Source organism: Alligator mississippiensis, chromosome 3 (assembly GCF_030867095.1).
Source record: "Alligator mississippiensis isolate rAllMis1 chromosome 3, rAllMis1, whole genome shotgun sequence".
Lineage (NCBI taxonomy): Eukaryota > Metazoa > Chordata > Crocodylia > Alligatoridae > Alligator > Alligator mississippiensis.
The window spans coordinates 200,537,550-200,554,037 of record NC_081826.1 but is presented as its reverse complement, the minus strand read 5'-3'; the positions used below and the strand labels follow the sequence as shown (position 1 = coordinate 200,554,037).

Below are 16,488 nucleotides of genomic sequence, written 5' to 3'. Positions count from 1 at the left end.
ATACAATCAACTTTCACTTTCAAGCACCAAATGGGTTCTCTTTAGTCCACTTAAAAGTGCTGCCACCCGTGGATTCTAGAGATCATTCTCTGTTCAAAGCCTAGCCGTGGTGGCACAGTGTGCCAAACTGTACAAATGCAGGAAAGCCGAATGAACCTTCAGATGGATTAGAACAATTTACGTTTGGGAGGACAGAATTTGACCCATGGCATCAATGGAGAAGGCCATCAATCTAAGCATGCAATAGGGGATTCTACTGATTTGTTTGAGGACCTGCTGAACAGTGGTACAAAATACAAAAAAGTCCACGTTATTTGTTTTCTTTTTATTTATTTGTTAAATCAAACAGCAACCAAGCTTTATTCTCTGTAAATCTTGTTATGTATCTATATAGAACAAAGAAAACATTTAGGAAATCATAGACCTGTGATGTTCTTGGGCCAGGGTGTACCTTCAGGCAACAAAAAAGGAAAAAGGCAACAAAAGCAACAAAGGAAGAAGGCACAAAGGAAGATCTGGGGTGCTGTGGAGGGACTGATTTGGTCAGCAGGGGAGAAGGTGCATGGGTGGGTCTGCTTACACTAAGGTGTAGCCTAGAGTGACAGCTACACCTTAGTTTAACAGGAGCTGGGTAACATGGATCAGAGATAATCCTGCCCTGGAGTACCATAACTTTGAACTATCTAATGAGTGGTTAAAACTAATTTCAGGTGCTAATGTGCAGCCGATCCAGGTGTTAAGAGCTCCAGGAGCCGCCCAAAATTACCATGTAGCAAGGCCCTTAGTTGTCTGTGCAAAGCATTTTTCATTTGTAAATAAAAATAGAAAGTCTCCATGGGATTTTTACAAACATCCCAGCAGTTTTGCTAACATGTTATGCCAGTTTCTTTTGATCCTGATTCTATGCCTTCCCCCTAGAGGAACTCAGATCCACTTTTTCTTCTTTTTTTTTTTCCTTCTGAGGTGAAAAGTGTTTTTCATTAGAGAAAACAGATGCATCCCATCATGGATGGCTGAAGTCTGCAGATTCACATCCTCCTTTCATTCCAAAAAAGGCAAATTCACAATGCCACTCCTACTTCTATTGAAGAGTCAGTCAGCTTGCCTGCACAAACATCAATGTTAAGTCAAGTTACTGCCTTCCTGATTTCTTATGTAGAGTACTGTATATTTGTTCCTCTTAAATCAATTGCCTTACAAATGAGGCAAGAAAAGAACACACCCACCTGGTAGAACACTCTCAATATTGTTAAAAAGTTTTTAAAAAAAGCCAAGACAGGTTTGTGTGATCACTGATCAGTACGTTCAGCTAATGATGAAAAACTGCCCCTCATTTCTACAAAATTTGTACAATGCCCATTTCCACTCCCCTCTAACCACACACAGACTTGTAACCACTTGCACTGCCACAGTTCATATTTGACTTGTAACTTTCTAACCTATGGAATATAGAAGTTCATTTTAGCGTTTAATCAAGAAAAAAATACTTCTTTAATCCTCAAGCATTATTTATGCCAGGAGTGTTATATCTGTAGCTTGTAATGGCTTTCCAAGTGCAATGCAAACCAGATATGATAGTAGAAAAATTCATTAAAACACAAGTTAATAAGAAAAACGTTAGTGCACATCCTCAATGCTCATTCAGACCATTTATCAGTCTGACTTCCTTAAGAAGAACTGTACTCAATTAGTTATCATATCAGAAACATAGTCATGCAAAATCAATTTTTAGAGGTTTCTTCCCCTTCCACTTTGCTTGAACTGTCATGATAAGAAATAGAAAAACCTGCAAAATATCAACTCTGTAGTTTTCAGACAATTATAATTCACAGGAAGGAAACAAAAAGCTTTTTTGGCTCCTATTAATATTGTCATTTCAAGGCTATATTTTAAATACTTTTTTTCCTCCAAATTAAACACTTTTCCCTAGAGAAAATATACCAATTATTTCGAAACTCGGCAAAGTAAAAACACAGAAGTCAACTGTCCAAAATTAACATTTAAAAACTTGTCAAAGAAAGAAACCACAAGCATTTAATAAGCACATAACTGAAATTATTCATCACCATCACGAGGTGTTAAATAAGAAGCTGAAACAAGAAACTAGTTAAATTCCATTCTGAAAACATTCACTGTGAGTTTGCATAAATCCCCCTTTATTTCCTTGTGAAGTTTTTTAAGGTTTTTTTTCCCCTTGCTAGGAGCCTGATGAAACTGAAATGTCAAGTGAGGGTTGCTTTATATCATGTTCTGTCAATCAAAGTAAGGGAGGCTTTATGCATCTGTTGCTAGTATATTGGCACTTTTTGAAGAGTGTTTCGGTGGGAGCGAGAATAAATAAAGATCCTTCAGGCACTTTCTCATTTATGGATGAGGAATCAAAGCAGTCTGAAACTTCATTTTCAGCCTGATACCCTGAAGATTGTTGGCTGATAATTCTGGATGGAACAGCTTATCTGGGAGGATTAGGGAGAACATGGGCTTCCTATTACTGCTGGCTTCAGCCTATTCAGCTGGGCAGACTTTGTCACACAGTATCTGTGCCTTTACATATGTCACTAATCTTATCTATATCTTTTCAGCTCCTCCTGTTGGAGCTGTGGTTTCCCGTGCCTAAACCTCCCATTTCTTCATTATACCAGCTGTATAGGCATTAGCCTTCTCTAACAGCCTTTCTGCACCATGTCATTCAGTAATGGCTAGTAATGCAAAGGTATGAGAAGGTAATGGTAGTGCTTTATCTCAGATCTTACAGGTCTCACATCAGTATATTAAATGCTTACCACCTTTCCCTCCCTGCACCAAAAAAATCTCACATTTAAGACCAAATCCGCTTAACAAAATGAAATCATCTCAAAAATAGGATATCTTTGTAAACATTAGAAATAATGAAAATGTATGATTTAGGGCAATGCTTTTGCCTTGCACTATAAAGTGTGTATAGTATACAGGCTATACTAGTTTTTAAGTTAGAAAACAAATCCATCATCAGGACCAACGCTCATTTTGAAGAGCCACATTTTTTTCAACATCCTCCAAAATACAAACTTTGTTAGTTAATGGGTCAAATTATGCTCATCTCTTTCATGTGAAAAGTCACAATCAGGTTAACAGAGAGGCCAGTCTGGACTTCCCTACATTACATAGACCTTAGTAAAGAAAAAGCCTCTTATTATTGCCACCCTATTACAGGGACAGGGAGCTGCACTAGTTTGGCCCTGCCATGACACCTGGGCTAATAAAAGTAGAACAGCTATACCTAAGAGATTTCTTGTTGCTCTCCCTGTCTGTTGTTTTAGAGAAAAATCCTGTCCGTTCAGCCATGGAAATCTATTTCAGAGGTACCAGTTCCCATCTGCCCTCACTTCTCCAAGCCACATGTGCTGAGGGAAGCAGAGCAGTGTCATAACATTGGTTACTCTCTTCCTTTTCTTTCTCTGTACTGATCTTTACCTGTCATTCCCTCTTTCTTCAGTCCCTTTCTCCAAAATAAAGTATAAAATAAATGAACACATAAAAAAGAAGATATGGAACTAACAAGGCATGACCCCCAGTTATTTTTCCTGTACATTGTGTCCCTTCTTTAGGTCTTTCTAATTTGCCTTTTTGAGCTTTACATTTTATGTTTTCATTTCTACCTAGAAGAAATTTTACATTCTGTGCTCTCCCCTATGCCTGATGAAGGGTGTGCCAGAAAGCTTGCAAATAAATAAAATAATTTGTTTGCAAATATCTAGTTGATCTAATAAAAGATATCACCTCCTGCACAAGTTTTGATTCCTTGAGCTTTACAAAGCACCTAACAAAATGGACCCCTGTCTCCTTATCTTGATAGAGTCCTATAGTGATATCACAATACAAATAAGAAGAATACTCATCACTGAACTCTAATTAATAACTGGATGGAACAATCTGACTCATTATTTGCAACAAGTCAGTCAATCAGCTCTATGTGCTACTAATTTAAAATTCCATAAAACCTTCCCCTTTTTTGTTTTTTCTTTTCTTCCCCCTTTATTTTTTAAAAACTGCCCAGACTTTTGTTTTATTTTAAATTGCTGAGTTATTAAGGATCTTTATCATGTCTGTTCCCTCAAGGTTGAAACAATAAGCTTTATCTGAAACAGACAAACATAATTTCTCTTCTTCATAAATGAATGCCTTGAATGTCATGCTTTCCCCACCCCACAACTGCTAGCCCAGTCAGGGCCGTGTCATTTAGCATAGGCCTATTTTTTATTCTGTGACAAGCAGGAGCAACAAGAAGTATAACCTATATCCCAAAGCTGTACAAGTGCTGCTGAATTGGGGACAGCCCAAGAATGCCATGGTTTTTTTGCCTGCAACCTGAGGAACCTCAGTGCTGGGAACTGCAGGAAATAATGTTACAGTAATGGAAGGTTTCCTTGACTACTTGCAGGACTTCTGAGATTTCCAAAACCCCTTACTGTGGGCCCTGCAAGTAATAGTTCATTTCCGCTGTACATAGGACATTCATGATCACTCAAGGACTTGGAGAAGACAGTTTTAGATTATCTATATACTGTACATCTATATCTATATATTTGCCATTTGACTCCAGTTGATTAGTTTATCCCTTATCTCTTGTGCATGAACATTTTCAAAACATAGTGAGCCAAAATGAACCCTGATGATAGCATGCAACTGTTCTACTTCAGAAGCCACCCTACAGAGGAACTGTAACTCAGGAAGTCACAGCTGTTCCACAGAGTGTGTTCTATTGATTTCAATGGGATTGGGGTCAGGCTGCACACCACAGCACCTCTTGAAAAGTGAAGTTTACTTTGTGCCTCTGACTCAGTCAGTTATTCTGCTACTGAAGAGAGGGCATAAAACCAAGCAAGCATTCAGCTAAGTAAGCATCTACCTCTATGCCATCCTCCTCATAGCTGTGAGCATCCAGAGAACAGGGTTTGCACTTGGTACCAGGCTTACACTATGAATCGAGTTCTAAGAAAATCTTGCAAGGGAAGAGAGATATAGGGCTTTATTCCTCTGCTTAGCCACTTCAAATAAAGGCATAATCTAGCCCAGAATGGTACATATAAACACAGACAAAGGAGTAGAAAAAATTAAGTAGTTATGGGAAACCATCTTGTAATCTGACCTAGCCTAGAAAAATTTCTCAGATGAAAGCACTTCATGGAGCTGCCATGTATTCTAAGAACTGACTAAGAATTGTGAGGTAGGATTTTTGATTCTTTTCCTACACTGCTACTAATTTTCTATGTGATCTTGCACAAATCACTTAACCTTTCTATGGCTCATTTATGTATTGATAGAAAGGCAATCAGATGTTAATCTAACTCACAGCAGGATGGTGCAAATTAATTCTGCACTGCCTGGCATCTTTTGCAACTATTTACACTGAAGTAAAATGAATGTAAAATGCTTTGTAGCATTATTTAGCCTCACTTTGCACAGATTACCTATAAGGCAGCAGAGACCCTTGGGCTAGGGACAGACATTAAAAAATCCTGAGCCTGAATTGATTCAATCTTTGCAGGTTAGTCTAACCTTGCTAGGCTAAACCAGCTTGTACCCATGAGGCATGGACTGAAAAAATGCAGGCACATGTCTGCATTCGCTCAGGCTAGAAGCCAGGGGGCACTAGAGCAGCCCTCTTGCCCCTTCTACAATGCTGAGCTGAGGAGGGATGTAGCCAGGCCCTGGCAGGACACTCTGATTAGGGAGCATTCCACCTCCCCCCCACCTCCCTCCTGACCAGTCCAGCAGGGAATTGATAACACAGTGTTTATGACCCCTAACTTAGTGTTTGTCACCCCATTAAGAAAACAACAGAGGAATATTGCCAGCTACCTGTTGATTCTGCCTTTGTCCCATCTGCCACAGCACAGAGCGTAGCCAGCATGTGGTCTGCTAGCTAATGCTGTGTGTCAATGTAAGGCAGATGGAACAGGACAATCCTTGGTTGGGGGCGGGGGGAACAGAAGCCAGGCAGATGCCTGCAGTCTCTGCCAGAGCTGAGCCAGGGAGCAGAGGGCCTGCCCTTCAGCAGGATCAGAGAGCCCTGCCCAGCCCAGAGAGCATGCTGGGATGCTGGGGGAGTCTGATTTAACTTAAACCAGCAAGGGGTCTGGGATAGACATTGCATAAACCAGTTTGACTCAAATCAGTTAAGTCTGATAGTACATTCAACCAGGTTTATCGCAAACCGGTTTCAGCCATTTTCAAACAGGTTTATGTGCACTGAACATCTGTTCTGTTACATGTTTAAACCAGTTTCTAATCACGTAAACCAGTTTATGTGTAATGTCTGTTCCTACCCTTAAAGTGCAAATTAGTTCATCATTAACAAAAGCTGCATATCAGGATGTAGAGATGACAGCAAAAACTTTCAGCTATTCTTAGCAATTTTATTATTGTCAAAATTTCAAAATGGGAGGCCTGTGCAAAAATAAAGACCCAGTTTTGTATATGTCAATGAAAACTGGGTGCATGTATGCAGAAATATTGATTAACTGCCTAACTAGGTACAGGTGAACTGAGTCACTTCCTTTACAATAACTGTGTGCGCATATGCAGGGGAACAACTGCATGCATATGGTATACAATACCCCCAGTTTTGAATATCTGTCCTTAACACTAGTTCTTTCAAGAATAAATCAATGTGGATTTTAGGGCAATTTTCCATTAAAAACTTGAGTTTGAAGTATAACATCATGCCATTTAGTACTATATAGTTTAATTTTAGAGGGTATGACTTCATTTTGCATCACATAGAGCTATGAAGTGTATGATATGATATGTTTAGCTCAGTATTGGACAGATCTAGTAATCAGAATGAGAAAATACTAGTCAAGAGACCAAGGTTTCCTTCCTCACTAGATTGCTGTATGACTTAAAAAACCCTAACTGTGTACTTATTCCATATCTATCTACAACTGAAGAAATTCCTAAATCAGTTATTATATTCACTTGTCAAAGACTATCCTAACTTATATGTCTATGCATTTGTATACATAGATTTACATTCACAATGAACATTTAAACAGCAGAATGGGTAAGCAAAAGTACAGGTGTCTCTTTGTATATGCAAAGGACAGGTTTTGCAAGCTGGTATACAGAGACTGGCACAGGAGTCTCTCAGAAAACATAGCCTAGAGAATAAAAAAATGATGGGTAATAATTAGAAAATTTTGCAAAGAAACAGTGACATACTGAGTACTTGTAAAGTATTTAATGCCAACCTTTTAGGATGATCAAAGAACATGGAGATGAAATTATGTACTAACATATTATTTTTAGGCTGGTACCCTCAACAGGATGACTCTTTTTCTATGAGATATTTTTATTCTTGTTCAGAATCTCATGCAGTGCTAAGGGGTCACACATTCCAGTCACTGAAGCTGATGAACTCAAGCCAACAGAGCAAACTGGCATTGTCATACAACAAAAGACACCAATCTTGTCTGTTTGTCTGAGTCACATAATGACTTCATCCTGTACTAACAGCAAAATGTCCACCAATTAATAGTAAGGCTGTGCGAAGCTTTGGGTGTTAATTCGATTCGGAGGAGATTTGGTCTGATTCAGCAGCTGAATCTCTGAATCCAAATTGAATCAGGAGACCAATAAAAAGGTCTGAATTGATTCAGAAAAGATTCAGACAACTTTGGAGATTCAGGCAGTCCCCACTTGCCACCGCAGGGAGCTGGATCTGGACTCCAAACTGGTAAGTAGGGGGAAGGATGGGGGTGGCTGAAGGAGAGGGGAGGGGACCATGGGGGGACCCCCGCCAGGCCCCATCCCCTGCCTGCTCCCCCAGCCTCCCCAAGTGCCACTCGACCCCTGCCGCACCCCATGGCTGCCCTGCCCGGCCCCCACTTCCAGTTCTTTAAAAAAACAAAAAAACCCCACTCACCAGCTCCTGACAGGTGGGTGTCAATCCCTGCTGCCCCCCACTACCCTGCGCTGCATGGGTGGGGACTCTGCCATGAGCCCCCATCCCCCACCTGCTTTCCCAGCCCTGTCAATGTCTGCTCCGCCTGGCCCCAGAGTCCCAGCTCTTTAAAAAAAAAAAGCCCCACACTCATCGGCTGCTGCCATCAGGCCTTGTGGGGGCTCATGGAACAACCCTCCCATGCAGCACAGGGCAATGGGGGGCAGCAGGGTTCACCCCCTCTCCTGGAAGGAGCTGGTGAGTGGGGGCTTTTTTCTTTTTTAAAGAGTTGTAAGATGAGGCTGGAAGAGCAGGTGGGGGATGGGGACTCATGATAGAGCCCCCCACACAGCATGGAGCAGTGCGGGACAGTGGGGATCGTCCACCCGCCTGGCAGCTAGCTAGTGAGTGCTGGGCTTTTTTTTTTTAAAGAGCTGGGATGCTGGGGCCAGGTGAGGCAGCCATTGACACAGCTGTGAGAGTGGGAGGGGGATAGGGCCTGTTGGATTAGGAGATTCAGCTGATTTGGCAGCAGCCGAATCCCCGAATCAGATTTGGCTGAATCAATTCAGGACAGTGATTCGAATCACCAAATCAAATCACTGTCCCTCAAATTGGCTGAATTCAAATCCAAAATGTATACTAGCTGCTTCACATAGGCCTAATTAATAGCTCAAGATTAGATCTTTTATGTTTTAGGAACCATGGGGGAGGGTGATATGCCCAACTGCCTTTTCAAATGAACCTCAGAAACTTTATCACCAGGAATAATTCATTTTTTATAAGATGGAAATGATTAAATATAAATGTTCAAAGCCAAGTGATAGTTTGTGGTGGGGACCTTTTTTACCTCTAAGATGCTTTAAAACTCTGATGAATTAGGAAGAAAACAAACAGAACAAGTACTTCTTTCTTTTTAGTTTGCTTTTGCAAACCATTCCAGAACATTTATCTGTAAAACCTCCATACTTTTAAATGATCAAAGCAGCATGTGATCCAATCAGGTCAACAACTGCAACAAGCCAGAACAACACAAATACACTTAAACTCCCTGTTTACTAAAGATGTTCACTGAAGATAATGATGCACAAGTCCCAAGACATTTGAAGAAAAATAAATAACTAGAAAGTAAGGCAGCTTGATTATGCCTATAATAAGTAAGATCTTTCTTCTTCTCTGTCTTTTTGTGTTTCATAAGGACTAAGCTACTTTGAGGGGCAGAGGGCTCTGGAATTTAATTTCTGCTTTAAAGGTCTGGTTACCAGCATGAAAGTCTAGCTTGGTTTTGTTGAAACTTTAGACACCTTTAACACTATTCCAGGAAACTTCTTTTGCTTGCTGCTAAAATCCTTACATATTTATATTAATGTTAACTTAGCTGTAGCCCATGCTAGAAAAGACTAGATGCTGTCAGAATATCTTAGCTCTGAGTTTATTATCATTTGAGTCAGAAAAAATAAATGTGTTTAATGGAAAAACATGAAAATAATAGTGATGATGATAATGATGATAAAAAAGGCATTGTTGAATTTATTTCTAAAGAGGACAAATAAAGCTACTATATAATATTTTGGGATTTCATTGGCTTGTTGGCCAAAAGTTAAACATGTACTTAAGTGACTTGGGTCCTATATCACCAATATGGCCCATTTCTCCTCAGATTAAATAGGGTTCCTGTTGTAGTTTAAGGTCTGATGAAAGCTTTAATGGCATTTTACTGCTCATTCAAGTCCTAGAACCATCACTAACAGTGAACAGTTTGTAGTGCATTGAAATATGACTGATTAAAGGAAATGGTTTTTGTATCACAAAATAAATAAAACTAAAGAGGTGTTCATATAAACATTGCTTGATTTGTGTAGGGTATGTTTTGAAAGATAACCTTTCCTACAAACAGAAAAGGCAACTTTTTATCTGCTTGACCATGAAGCCTTTAGAAATAGCATAGAAAGACCTCCTAGCTATCCGTCATCCAACATATATCTTCCACATACAGCAAATGTAATCTTTTTACCCTCTCAATGACTAAACCTTCAAGGCAATGAATTTCATGTCTTTCAGCACCTTACAGAATAAAGAAGCAAGTGCAGTTAGTGCCAAATATACCTTGAAATTTCTTACATTTAACTTAAAATATTTTTCTAGTCCTGCTAGAATGGTTCAGCTCCAATGATAACAAATCTCACACCCACATATATTGGGTGGGTCCCTAGAATCTCACATTTATAAATAAAAATTAATCTGTATGTCATCAGCTCCAGTCTTCAATGGCATCTGCATAAGTGTGGTTTACAATTTTTTACCATCATAATGCAAGTAAAAAAAAACCTTAGATGATGGAATAGAGTAAAAATAACTATTCAGTGAATATTTCAGATCCCAAAATACCAGTCAGTATTTGTTTGTTTGTTTTGTTCAGTGATAGTGGGTTTAATTAATTTTACTGCTTGGGAAAATAAAAGACCAGCAACTGATCTAGAATGTCATGTGAGCTAACTAGAGTGAAATTCACTTCTTCTGTTCAAGGGAAGCCAGGCATAGGCATAAATATCACTTAAGTGCAACTTAAGTCTTCAAAAGAGTGTGTAAGTAGTGCTTAGACCTTGTGCTGATCTTCTGCACAAAATTCAGACTCTTTGGATTAGTCTGTAAGGTGCAAATCTGCCCTGCTCAATTGCAGATAAACATAGCTGGCTACCTCTAGGGAAAAGTGTGCAAAAATGCCCCATTCTGAATAGAAAAGGCTGTCAAGACCTGCTCAAATGTATGTAACCCTACTGATTACATAGCTACAACAACTAAAAAAAAGTTTCCTCAACACTCGAAGTTCTGGATTTTAAGGGCTGGTCCAGCTCCCACTGAAGTCAATGGCAAAATTCTCATTCATTTCAGTGAGGTAAGACTGACCTCTGTTTGCACCCACTAAGGTCACACAGAGGATGAGTATCTCCAACTTGGCAGTCTCTGCAACCTTTATTTATATTTAGTTTCCCCCCCACATGCTTACAAATTTCCAGGTGAAATCTTCCCCACCTCCTCCCTGCATATATTCTCTCTCTCATACATACACACATGTCTAAATATATCTAGTCTTGGCAACACACAATTTTCAGCCAGTAAAGCATGAAGATAAACACAGGATGAAAATGTTTGCACTATTTTGTTGTGTTTTTTAATTTGTAAGTTATAGTAAAATTCAGTTGCATTCATACTAAAAGTTTTCAATGTATCATCAGAGTGCATAATTTGTTTTTTTCTTACTGAAGAACTTTTTTCAGGGTACTCTTATATATTTCTTTACTAGCAGCAATGCTAGCAAACAAATGCTAGTGACCCTCAAACCCTATTTACTATACTATCAAATGGCATTCCCTTATGTAGAAATTTAGAAAAATGACTTGGCCATTTTTTAAAGAACTTTTGCTGTAGGGGATATATATATGTATCAGATTCCACTTTAAAGCTATTAAAATAGTAGCATCTATCTATCTATCTATCTATCTATCTATCTATCTATAGATAGATGGATGCTGTTGTAGATCTAGAACTTCAGCATTTTTGTATTCTAATAGCTTTAAAGTGGAATCTGATACAAATCTTTACACAAATTGGTAAGCCTATTTGTCTCAATGCTTTATTATTTGTGTAGTTAAGACTGTACATGAGACCAGTTCCCAGATAATGTTATGAATTTAAGGTTCAGCACCTTTGGATAAATTCTCTTCCATATAGAAGGCCAACACAAACTCCTGGCAATATTCATATATAGCTTCAGTTGCCAAAATAGGGCTTAACTGAGACTTAGGTGGAACATACGCCTTGGAATAGTCCTCTACAAAGGTGAACTTCATCTGAAAAAGATTAAGACATACTTTGCATAAATATTAATAGCTACAGACTGCCTGTCTTCTCCTTGACCATTGTTTATTGAATCTGAGTAAGAGTTTGAGACTCTGATTATATTTTGCTGGTTTTTTTCTTTTCATTTCACTGAAGTGCAAATACAGTTGTGAAGGACTATGCAGCATTAGATATATGAAATACAAGCGTCTTGGCAATGAACAATAAAAAGAGAAAGGACTTCAGAATCAGATCTACTCATCTACTTCTCAATGGTCTCCTCTGGCTTCCAAAGTCATTAATATATTTCCATGGGGAGAAATAGTACCAATGAAAATATCTGTGCATGTGTGTAATGTATATACAAGTATATTGTATGTACATACATGCACACACACATGCCTTCCCTGGCAAGTTTTGTTGAATGCTTGATAAGTTTAGAAATACCGTATCTTAATACTTACTACAGTTTGGGACAAACAAATAATTCACAATGAATATTTAATTGATGATGTTGTTTCATTTTCACAAATAGAATACCTGAGAACAGATTGCAATTTCCTCAGAATCATCTGTTATTCGAAATTACTTTAAACATTTAACCCTGTAGATTAATCAAGAATGGTTACCTGCAAATATTTAATATTTGAGTTGGGTTGGTTTGTTGTGATAAGACAGATAAGTCACAAGGTATTGTTTCTATTCACTCATTGGAACAACAGGCAAATACTTCTGGCAGAAATATTTACACATGAGAATGTAACATTTAGTTTCAATGAATACCCATGCATGTGATATTGAAGTTTGCTTTCTGTGACCATTTGTACCAGTAAAAGTCAATCATTCAAATGCTTCTAGAAAGCAAACACAAAAGGGGATTGTGATTATGATTATCATGTAGCCACAACAAAATATAATCACATTTTTAAACAGTGGAATGAATTAACAATATGCCATTTGTAGGGGTGGTAAGAGAAGTCAAGGTCATAAAGACAAGGCAAAATAGTAGATAATTTGCATGCTACTTCCCCCCCCCACCTTTATTTATTTTAATTTTTTTTACAGTTAGAAACTTCTACTAATGTGAGAAAAGCCCTTACAAAATTACAGAATAGACCTCCCACAGTAGCAACAAACAGGATCCAACAATATTAGGCACTCTAGCTCACTTTAGCAAGGATAGAAGTTAATTAGACCTCTATTTTTCCTGTTTTATTTCATTACACATTTCAATAAGAGATCATATTGAAGCTTCAACTGTTTTGGAGGAACTATAACAGTTACTCATAAAAGTATTGAATAGATTTTGCCTACAGAGTATGAAATTTTTAGGAACTTGGGCATAGGTGGTTGGGAAACGTCACCTGATAATTGGGCAAAGTCCAGGGACTATGGTCAGAGGGAGCCAGAAGTCAAAACTAGGGTCACGGTAAGCCAGGAGTTGAGACCAGGTACCTGAACTGAAGCAAGGATGAGCTAATAGTTATAGACAGAGTTCAAAAAGCAAGTCAGGGAAGCACAGAGGGGTCAGGAGCAAGTTCCAAAGTCTCCCTAGACATTGAACTGCTGGCCAGGACAGGTAGGATTGATTGCCCTAATTGTCCAGTTAGGACCAAGAAGGAGGCCTAGGGCTCTGATCTGGTCTTGCTGCAGGTGGGGCCTCTTTCTCTGCAGCCTCAGGAGTTGGGTTGTCATGATCATTCAGTTGGGACCAGCTGGGCCCTGATCTAAGCTTGTTATAACACCAGTCCTAGGCACTGACTCTGGGTGGGGGTGTGAAAAGAATAGGAGACATGCTGCTGGCACTGATACAACTATTCTGGCTGTGGCACAGCCACTGATGCTGCCCTGTGCACAACTGCTGCCCAAAACACTGAAGCAACCAGTTACATCTCTGAGCTTAGAGACACAGGCTGCCTATACAATTTTTAAATGGCCGTGAGAGCACTTTATCTAAATCTCATCGAATGAACTTTAGATAAAGCAACCCACAGCCATTTTAAAATGTGAAGCCATTTAATACATGTGATGGTGACATGTTTTAATTAGAGTAGTTGTCTGGGAATGGCTCTAATTAAAACAACCCACCCCACCTGCTCCATCTCTGAGCATGTGTATAGGCCACCACAGTGGCAGAACCCTGTCTCCTGTCTTGCTATGTCTTCAGAGGCATGAGTTGGAGTACTGCAACACACTTCTGCCAAGCCAGTTGGCCCAGCTTTAAATGAATATCTAGTTTTTCAGGCTGGGGAATCAAAGGGACTCAGATGCAATTCTAGCCACATCATTCCATTGTAGACTGTTGGTTATAGGAACTGGAGTGCCAAAACCATGTTGGTTTGATGAGTTACTGGGTTCAGAAGGACCTTTACCCTTGACTGCATAGCTAGGCACAGAAGAAAAACAGAAGCAGATGGAATGATACCCACATGGAAAGAAAAAGCAGCAAGACCTAGCTCTTCTGTGTAGCTACTGATAAAATATATAACTTTATTTTTATGCATATAGGGCTGTGGCCACATGGAGTAGGTAGGAGAGAGGGAACCAAGTCTTCAAAGGGGAAACCTTTGCAATGTGTGCATCTTTCTTATTGGCTTAATTCCTTTTCAGTGAGCCGTAATGCACCACTATTACTGCCGAAGTGTAACTTACTCTTCTTGGATGTCTCACGTGCATGTACCAGCCAGCTAGGAAGCCAAAAGCAATCAGAAAAGGAGCTAGCTATGTTCCCAGTCCATGTTCATGGAGATGGACCCTGAAAAAAATGTAGAGGTACATCTGGTATACACAAAAAATCTATGAGGACTACATTTTCCCATAGATGATGTGGGAACATCTAGTTTATATGAGGAAAACAGTGTCTTGTGTGACATCACCCTAGTGGACTCTACACCACTACCAGCTTCACATCTAAGAGTTTTTGTGGCAGAATTCTCTACATATTCACACTTCTGTTTTTTTGAGGAAGTGTGATTTTTAAAACTAAGATTTTATATTTTTTTCCCCCCTGCCATACCTCTTCACACACTTTGGGGTGAATACAGGTCCTGGAAAAGTGGTCTGATGAATATATCAGATTATGAAAGTTCAAATTGGTGCCAATTAACCATTCAGACCTGAACACTCACATTGTATGGGTGGATTAAAACTAAAATTGAGTCTAGAGCTGTTCCTGGGCTCCCCCTACACTAGCAAGTAACAAGCTCCTGCAGTTACAAGTTGCAGTTACACCAGCTGATGGGACTTGCAGCCATGGCAACTGGGATCCAGAATCTGCAGCTGGATGGACTCTTGCTATCAGCAGCAGCAGAGCACTGCCAAGACCCAGAGTCTATAGCCATGGGGCACTGATGGGGCTAAAAGTCCCCTCAGCTATGGGACTACCAGGCCGGGCTACGTGTGCTGCACTCCTGTGGCTGGGAGCCCTGTTAGCTGACAGGCCTCACACCCACAGGGACAAACCCTGCTATATGTGCAAATTAAAGCTGGATAGAAACCAGCTATAAAGTTACTACACACTTTCCAACAATAACTTTATAGCTGGCTGGGCCTTTTTAAGGTGCAATAGTGAAACTTGCGTGAGTAGCTGGTCTAAATTAATTGCACAATTAACCTGGTAATTGTATGATACATGTAACATGTAAAGGGAGCCTTTACAGAAAGGAATCCTCCACTGGCTGGATCCAACAAGTTTACAAACCCCTCCCTCCCCCTCTCCTTTTAGCCATTAAACCAGTGATTCTCAATGAGGGTGCCATGGAGGGATGCCCTGAGATTCTTTCAAGGGTGCCCAGCAATGTTAGTACTGTTAGGTATGCAAACATGATTCACAAGATAAATCCAGAGATTTCAAATAGAAATCCATGCTGTTAAAAACACTCTGATCCATGGTGGTCTTTCTGAATTCTTTGCAAAAGCAAGACTATATTATTTTTCCATACTCAAAAAATATTAAAAAAGAACAAGTGTAAACTAAGAGCTAGCATTTTATAAGGGGTGCCTTGAGTCTAAAAATGTTGACAACTACTGCATTAGATGGATGCAAAATGGCTGTAGCATGGCTGAGAATTTGGCCCATATTTTCCTATGCTGTAGGACTGTGCTCAGACAGGTATACCATTTACGAAGCTTGTGAAAAATTAGACACTTCCCCCAGCAGTAGTTGTTCTTGCCTTCGTTTTGTGCTATGGGATCCTCTCTCCATTTCTGGACTGGCTTCCCCTTCAGTATTCTGTTAACTGCAGTTAGGACCTGACAGCTAGTTTTGTTTATTCCTTACGATCATACTGAAATCAAAGGATGTCCCATAAAACACCACCTGAGAGTATGCAGAGACAGCCAATCAACAGCAGTGATTAGCAAGTCAACAGCATTTTAGCAATGTCACTAACCCATCAAAAGCAATTTTGCTGATGCAGTTTTCCTGCGCTCTGTCCTACAAATGCTGCCTGTTTCTGTTTCTCAAACTTTGTCCAATGCAGGATTTAAAGTGTAATATTAACACGTTAGATAATAAATGCTGGCTACATCTACACATTTATTGTGTAGATGTAGCCAGTATTTAACTGCCTAATTAGCTCTGCAGTGAAGTTTCAGTAGTTACACATGCCTGCTGTAGCTCTGTGTGGCCCTGTTAGGCCACAGGAAACCAATTAACTCTGCTGTAGGTTAGTACTTGTAAACACAAGTGCTATCCTATTACGGCATTCTTCAGCGTGCAGCAA

General features: G+C 39.6%; 1 long non-coding RNA gene across 1 annotated transcript in view; it reads right to left on the bottom strand.

The window, feature by feature from the left end:
- Positions 1 to 351: 351 nt before the first annotated feature.
- The window catches only part of LOC132249137 (uncharacterized), a 112,323-nt gene continuing 96,186 nt past the window's right edge, over positions 352 to 16,488 (bottom strand). The window contains exon 5 of the long non-coding RNA XR_009460544.1: positions 352 to 1,105. This is a non-coding gene — a long non-coding RNA (uncharacterized LOC132249137). The remainder of the gene's footprint in view (positions 1,106 to 16,488) is intronic.